An 8,107-nucleotide genomic window follows, 5' to 3' on the forward strand; every position below is an offset into this window, starting at 1 on the left:
GCCAGAGGGATTGAATTTAAGAGCATGGAGGATATGCTGCAACTGTAAAGGGTAAAGGGTACTGTAAAGGCGGCACCTGGAGAACTGCATACAGTTCTGGTCTCCGTACTTGAGGAGGGATGTACTGGCTTTGGAGGCAGTGCAACCAGGCTGATTTCAGAGGTGAGAGGGTAGGCCTAAGTATACAGATAGAATTTCCTGGGTCTATACTGACTGGAATTTAGAAGAATGAGAGGAAGCATATAAACTTATGAAAAGGACAGATAAGATAGAGGAAGGAAAATTATTTCCTTTTTTTTGGGATTTTATTAAAAGTTACTAAGGACATACAACATTTTCCAGACTCTACACACTGCAGATATTTAACATAGAAAAGCCGTATATAATAAGTCCATGATCCTGGTTCATAGCTCTCAAAATTCTCAGTGCATCTAAGAATATTTAAAAGTCAAAATCCCCTCAAACTCATAACAATTCCACATTGGAACTTGTATAGAACACTACAAAGATACTACAGCAAAGAAAATTAAAAAGCTTTAAATCTGTCTCCAAGGCATCTTTACAGTCCTTTCTCTACATCAAGAGTCCGCTCAATAAACAATCCCAAGCATTGACAAAATGGTTTTCTCTGCCTGTGCACTGGAGTCTTCCATCATCTCACTGCCTTTTTATGTTCTGCTGAGATAAATTTTTTCCTTAAAATTTTGCTGAGAGAATAACCTGCAGCTGTCCTGTAAACTCTGGGCTCTAATCCTCCCCTATTTATATAGTGAGGCCCTTGGCATGGATTGTTGTTGAATTAATATATGTTGCGGCCACCAAATCCTCCGCCTCCACCATAGTTTCCTCCATATGGTCCACCCATATTTCTACCTCCAAAGTTTCCACCTTTCATTGGTCCAAAATTAGAATTCTGATGATTGTAATTTCCAAAATCATTGAAGTTACCACCACCACCAAAATCTCCTCCATAATTTCCACCATCATAGCCACCACCCTGATTGCCAAATCCTCCACCATATCCAGGGCCACCGCCAAAGTTACCACCACCTCCACCATAACCATTGAAACCAGGACCATCGCCAAAACCACCACCACCTCCGAAGTTTCCACCACATCCCATAGGATAATTGCCACCACCACCTCCTCGTCCCATCCGGTTATTTTGTGCATCCATTATTTCATGACGAGATGGAGCTTTTCTCACTTCTGCATTGTGTCCATTAACATTACGTTATTTTTGAAGGACTACTTTGTCCACCGGATCATGGTCATCGAATGTTACAAATGCAAATCCTCTCTTTTTTCCACTTTGCCGATCAGTTATTACTTCAATGGTTTCTATTTTTCCATAGTTCTTAAAATATGATCTAAGATGATGTTCATCAGTGTCGTCTTTTATTCCACCAACAAATAGTTTTTTCACAGTTAAATGAGCACCTGGCTTCCCAGATTCTTCCAACTGCTCTTTTAGGCTCCACCACACAACCATCTATTTTATGAGGTCTGGCAGCCATTGCATCATCAACTTCTTCTGCAGTAGAAAATGTCACAAATCCAAATCCTCTTGATTTTTTGGTTTGAGGATCCCTCATGACCACACAGTCGGTAAGCTTTCCCCATTGCTCAAAGTGGCTTCTTAAATTTTCTGCTGTATTAAAACTGAGGCCACCTATGAACAGCTTGCAGTACTGCTCCTTATCCCTGTTCTCCATCCTCTTCGAAAGAAATGTTTGCAAAATAACTGTACTTCAACTCAAATGCTTTGTATTCAACGTAAAGTTCGCTCTGAATCTAAAGGAAGTCGACGGCTGAGCTGAGCCTCAGCCAGCACCTCCACTCAGTCCTTTTTCAGGAAAATTATTTCCACTGGTAACTGAAACCAGAACTAGGGAACATGGCCTCAATATTCTGGGAAATAGATATAGGTCGGGAATGTGAAGAAACTGTTTTTCCCAGGGAGTAGTAAATTAGTGGAATTCTCTGCCCAGGAAAACTGCAGAGGCTAACTCATTAAATACATTTAAGATACAGTTAATATAATTCAGGACATTGATTTCTCTAAATTTTGGTAGTTCCCCCCTCCCCTCCATCTGGCCTTTTCTCCAACTCCCCACTCTGGCCTCCCTCTTACCTCTTCTTTTCTCCTCACCTGCCTGTCACTTCCCCCTGGTGCCTCTGCTCCTTCCCTTTCTCCCATGGTCCACTCTCCTCTCTTACCAAACTCCTTCTTCTCCAGCCTTTTACCTTTCCACCTATCTCCTCCCCGATTCTAACTTCACTTCCCCCCCCCCCCCCACCCACCTGGCTTCACTGTTAGTGAAACTATCTTGATCAGATGAATAAACGTGGACTCCGAGAAGACTAGGATCAAACTCACTTTATCTATGAAATATATCACGGGGAGTCCACCTCACAATCAGGACATCTAGGACTCAAGATAAGCAATGGAGAGCTCCTTCTTGTATACAACACAGAACCAAGATGTTTGTAATTTTAGTCTTAAGACAAAAAAAACACGCACTCAAATAGGTACATCCATAGCACAAGGTATTTTAAATTATAGGACAGACAGTAACTGAGTCATGTTCCTCTTTTCTGCACTCAGCACGGCATCCTGATTACAAAAGACTGTCTGCTGTAGGTCTAAGCCGGGGGTCGGCAACCCGCGGCTCCGGAGCCACATGTGGCTCTTTTACGTCTGTGCTGCGGCTCCCTGTTGCTTTGGGAAATAATTGGTTGTGGCGACCCTTTTCCTGGCACATCCGAACCGACTCACAATAAGATAGCCTACGGGGGTTTGCGAGCACAGAGCTTTGGAGCCATGGGGGGGGGGGGCAGGTTGAGGGAGGCTTAAAAGTGAGGCTGAAGATTTCGAATAAAGTTTTTTTCCTTCGACTGCAGTTACCGACTCCGTGTCGTAATTTTAGCGCTGCGTGTAGCACACCGCTACATGGTCAGTATTTAATTAATATGTATTTTATGTTAGTTTGTTAGTTTTTGAAATGTAAATCTAAATTTGAAGATTATGGTGATCTTGTACAATCTAAATAAGACGTTGTGGCGACCCATTTCCTGACACATCCGAACCGGCTCACAATTAGCCAGCGTTCAGGCTAAGGGAGATAGCCTACGGGGGTTTGTGAGTACGTGTCTTTTGCAGCATCCGCGCCCATGGGGGGCGGGTTGAGGGAGGCTTAAAAGCAAGGCTGTTTAGTTCGAATAAAGCTATCTTTGACTGCAGTTTACTGACTGCGTGTAGCAACCGCTACAACGTGTTTTTATCGCTGGCTGTCCAGAGGGGAGGTGCTGAAACGCTTTGTCGCGTGTCTGGAAGAAGTGAAAACTTTCCTGGGCAGCAAAGGGCTCAACTTTCCTGAGCTGGAACAGCCAGAGTGGCTGGAAAAGCTACACTTCATGGTAGACATGACAGAGCACCTGAACACGCTGAACACAGCTCTTCAACGGGGTAAGGACGTACAGCCCTGCACATGTTGGAGGATGTTTTGCATTCGAGCGCAAGTTGACGTTGCTTGCCAGAGATTTACAGAAAGGCACATTGTCTCACTTCACCAATTTGAGAGAGTTCAAACAATGTCACGACATGATAAATTCGGAGTATTTACATTCAGCAATCATCGCAATGCAAACATCGTTTGGGAAACGCTTCTGTGAGTTCAGAGAGGAAAAAAAACACATTATCCTTCCCGGTCACTCCCCTAAGCATCGATCCATCCCTACTGAATACGACTGCATTGTCAGGTGTGAGTCAACCTGAAGAAGTATGATAAATATTTTAATTGCGTATTATTTTACGTATATTCATATGTTTTCATTGTTCAGTGAAATAGTCCTTTTATTTTTCAGGTTGACAGCTGGCTGACGTTATTTTTGGTTTGCTGCTGGCGGCAAATTTAAGTTTGGCGTTTTTCATAAATACAAGAAGGACTCAAATAGACGTTGAGTATTTTACTTAAAAGTAACCTTCAACCCAACGTCTTTTTTTCGGAGTTCAAAATGTTTTTGTTGCATGCAGAAATGTAATTTCGTTTTCTCTGCAGGAGTTCATCAATTTCATAAATGCAACACATTATAGTTTATTTATACATAGCATAAAGGCAAAACAAAACGTTGTATGCAGTGTTATTTCATTTTAAATGTCAAACGGGTTTTGCGGCTCCCAGTGTTTTCTTTTCTGTGGGAAACGGGTCCAAGTGGCTCTTTCAGTGGTAAAGGTTGCTGACCCCTGGTCTAAGCTTAGGACATCAGGTTACAAAAATTCATTGGGTTACAAAGTTCAAATAGAGAAATGCAAATTAACTACTTACTACTTTAACCTTTTGGTGACCCTTCAAACAGCTAGTCTGGACTGATTTTATGGTGACTATGTGCAAATTTTAGCAACACCTGAAGAGTAGGGAGATGTCATACTTTCATAACTTTAAGGCAACTGGTGCCATCAGACAAATAATCATTCATTCTTCCACATTCACCCATCATTTTCCAGCTTGTACTCCTCCCACTCCCACCACCTTCTTACTCTGCCTCCTTCCCCCTTGTCCTGACAAAGGGTCTCAGCCCAAAGTGTTGGCTGTTTGCTCATTTCCATAGGTGTTGCCTAACCTGCATCGTGTGTGTGTGTGTGTGTGTGTGTGTGTGTGTGTGTGTGTGTGTGTGTGTGTGTGTGTGTTGCTCAGGATTTCCAGCACCTGCAGAACCTCCTGTGTTTGAAACAGTTAGATAGATTTTCGAATAGCACTGGAATTAAGAATTAAGAGGAAAAGGCAGGTAGGTGGAATGAGTCCGCAGCCAAATCAGCCATAATCTTATTAAATGGCAGAGCAGGCTCGATGGGCCAGATGGCCTACTCCTGCTCCAATTTGTTACATTCTTATGTTCTAATTAATAGTTTAGAGAAGGAGGTTAAGGAAAGAGAAAACCAAGGAAAATTGTAAATTGTCAGGTGCAGGTCAGAGTTGTTGCTGAAGCCAGAAGGAGAATGCTGAATGGACATATAGAGGGGGTTAAGTAATTCAATTCCATTCAATCTCCACTTTCCATCTTCCTGTCACTTTAATTCTCTGCTACATTCTTGTTCCGGCCAGTCTATCTGTGGCCTCCTGTATTGTGCCAATAACGCACAATGTAAGCTTGAGGAACAGCACCCACTTTACAGCTCTTGGGATCTGGTGTCAGATTCAACATCTAGAAACTAATTGTTTCTGTTTGTATCGAAGCTGTACAGTTCTTCAGTTATGTTATCCACCTGAAATAATACAAGGGAAATTCTGCAGATGCTGGAAATCCAAACCACACACACAAAATGCTAGAGGTTCAAATCCATTTCTCAAACTTCCGATAATTGTCTCCCATTCCTTCACCATTCCCCATTCCCATTTCCTTCTCTTATCTTATCTTCTTACCTGCCCATCTCCTCCCTTTGGTGCTCCTCCCCTTCCCTTTCTTCCATGGCCTTCTGTCCTCTCCTATCAGATTCCCCCTCCTCCAGACTTTATCTCTTTCATCAATCAACTTCCAGCTCTTTACTTCACTCCTCCCCACTCCAGTTTCACGTATCACCTACTACCTTGTATTTCTTCCTCCCCTCCCCCTCTGTCTGACTCAGACTTTGCATCTTTTTTTTCTCCAGACCCGATAAAGAGTATTGGCCTGAAACATTGACGGTTTACTCTTTTCCATAAATGCTGCTTGGCCTGCTGAGTTCCTCCAGCATTTTGTGCGTGTTACCTAAAATATTAATTCAGTTTTCTCTCTCCACAGGCACAGCTTGCTTTGCTGAATGTCCCCAGCTTCCTTTCTGTTTTTATTGCAGCATGCCAGTGTATGTCAAAGGGAAGGGAGGTTCAACTAACTCAGTAAAATCCAGATAAAAAATTCTTAAATACAATGTCATTATCAGAAACAAAAACAAAGACGAAAGAAAATCGATACTGTAGATCCATAATTCATTGAAAGTAGCATCACAGGTAGATAGGGTCATAAACAGAGCTTTTGGCATTGTTGAAGTTGTATAAGGCCCAATTTGAAGTATTGTGTGCAGTTTTGGGTGACCTACAGGAAAGATATGAATAAAATTGAAAGAGTGCAGAGAAAATTTTCAGGGACATTGCTGGGACTTGAGGATCTGAGTTATAGGAAAAAGTTGAATAGGTTAGGGCTGTATTTCCTAGGGCATAGGAAATGAGGGGAGACATGATAGAGGTATACAAAATTATGAGTATAGATAGGGTTAATGCCAACAGGTTTTTTCCACTGAGGTTGGGTAGTCATGGTTTACGGTTGAAAAGTGAAGTGTTTCAGGGGAACATGAGGGGGGACTTCTTCACTCAGAGGGTGGTGGAAATGTGGAACGAGGTGCCAGGAGAAATGGTGGATGTGGGTTCAATTTCAAGATTTAAGAGAAATTTGGACAGGTACATGGATGGGAGGGGTATGGAGGATGCAGGTCAATGGGACTAGGCAAATTAATAGTTCAGCGTGGACTACATGACCTGAAGAGCCTGTTTTTATGCCATAGTGTTCTATGACTCCATGAGCCTAAAAGTGGAGGGTACTTGGGAGGGGAGGGTTAGATTGATCTTGGAATATGTTAACAGGTTGCACACATTATGGGCCAAAGGGCTGTACTGCGCTGTAGTGGGCCTGTTCTATGTTCCAAAACATGAGAGTTACCCAGTTAGCTTGCATGCGTAAAGGCAGCCAATAGTGTTAACATTTCATGTCAATGAGCTTTCGTCAGGTCACTGTGTGGGGCAACACAGTAGCGTAGCCGGTAGTGTGATGCTACTAAAGTTCAGGGCATTGCAGGTGAGTCTCCTCTGGGTGCTCTGGATTTCTCCCACAGTTCAAATACGTACCAGTAAGTAGGTTAATTAGTCGTGGGCAACTGTCCTGTGATCAGGCGAGGGTTAAAAGGTGGTTGCCTACTGATATGGCAAGTTGGGACAGAACAGTCTGTTCCACACTAAATCTCTAAATAACCAAACAAACAAACAAACAAATAAAATATGTTATCAGCCCTGCTATTGAAATAGTAACTGTCAATGTTTTCTCCTAGTCAATAATAATTAGTGTCAGCTTCTCTCTCCTCATCTCCACCCTATCATGGACATTCTCTCACATCTCTCTCCCTTAGTGAGTTTAAACTTCACTGTCTTCTCAGTTTCCTGGTTCTGAAGGTCCGCGATTTGAAACATTAACTCTGTGCAGATCTGCCAAGCATTTTTTAAATTTACGGTGTTTATTTCTCATTTCATCACGTCCCTCACTGACTAGCTGGCTTATGTATAGGAATGGTTTAGAACCTTACATCTGGTCCACTTCTCTGTCCTCCGCAGTAAGTTGCTCATCGCCTCAGTGGAAGCTAACCCCATTGTAAATTCTACAACTTGTGGCTGCACAAGTTGTTACTCTTTAATGCTCTCATTAAGAAGCTTCTGGACTATTCTTTTTGCAACAGCTTTACGAGATATGGAAACAGACTGATGAATTTCCTTCATTTCAAATAAAAAAACTGAAATACTTTTGCTTTTAACTCATCAAATTTTTCTGAAGTATTATCAATATATCTCAGTGTGTGCATTTGGATATAGCTTTCAGGAGTGGTTCCAATTGATATTTTAATAATGATTGTCTACAAAGACTAAAGAAAACAACCTCTTTATACACGACACAGAATACAATAGCATATTTCCTTTTTCTTAGCTGCTTTCTAAGCAGCATCCTGCAACATTGGCTCTTCACACTTGTTTATATCTTTATAAATTGTATACATTCCTGAAATAATGTCTTGCCAAATTGGCAAAGTGTTGTCAATTGAAGAGAAGGAGCAATCTAATTCTTAGTGATCTCTTCGAAAGAAAAAATTGCTGGGTTTCTAGTAGTAGCTCTATAAACTTTGGTGGCAGTATTTTAGGTCAAAATTGTAAAGGTGGAATTTTGTCAAATTGATGTCACATCAAGGTCAGAGGTTGCCTTTCAGCACTGAACATTAAAGCAAAATCAACAGCGAAACTTCGAAACAAGTTATTTTTCCATACCTTTGTTCAAATTGTGGAGATGAATTATTATAGGTGACTAAAGATAT

The 8,107-nt window shown here is 41.7% G+C and overlaps 1 pseudogene; it reads right to left on the minus strand.

Moving 5' to 3' along the window:
• Nucleotides 1-397: 397 nt before the first annotated feature.
• LOC132393258 (heterogeneous nuclear ribonucleoproteins A2/B1-like) lies at nt 398-1,847 on the minus strand (annotated as a pseudogene).
• Nucleotides 1,848-8,107: the final 6,260 nt, after the last annotated feature.

Source organism: Hypanus sabinus, chromosome 4 (assembly GCF_030144855.1).
Source record: "Hypanus sabinus isolate sHypSab1 chromosome 4, sHypSab1.hap1, whole genome shotgun sequence".
Taxonomy (NCBI): Eukaryota; Metazoa; Chordata; class Chondrichthyes; order Myliobatiformes; family Dasyatidae; genus Hypanus; species Hypanus sabinus.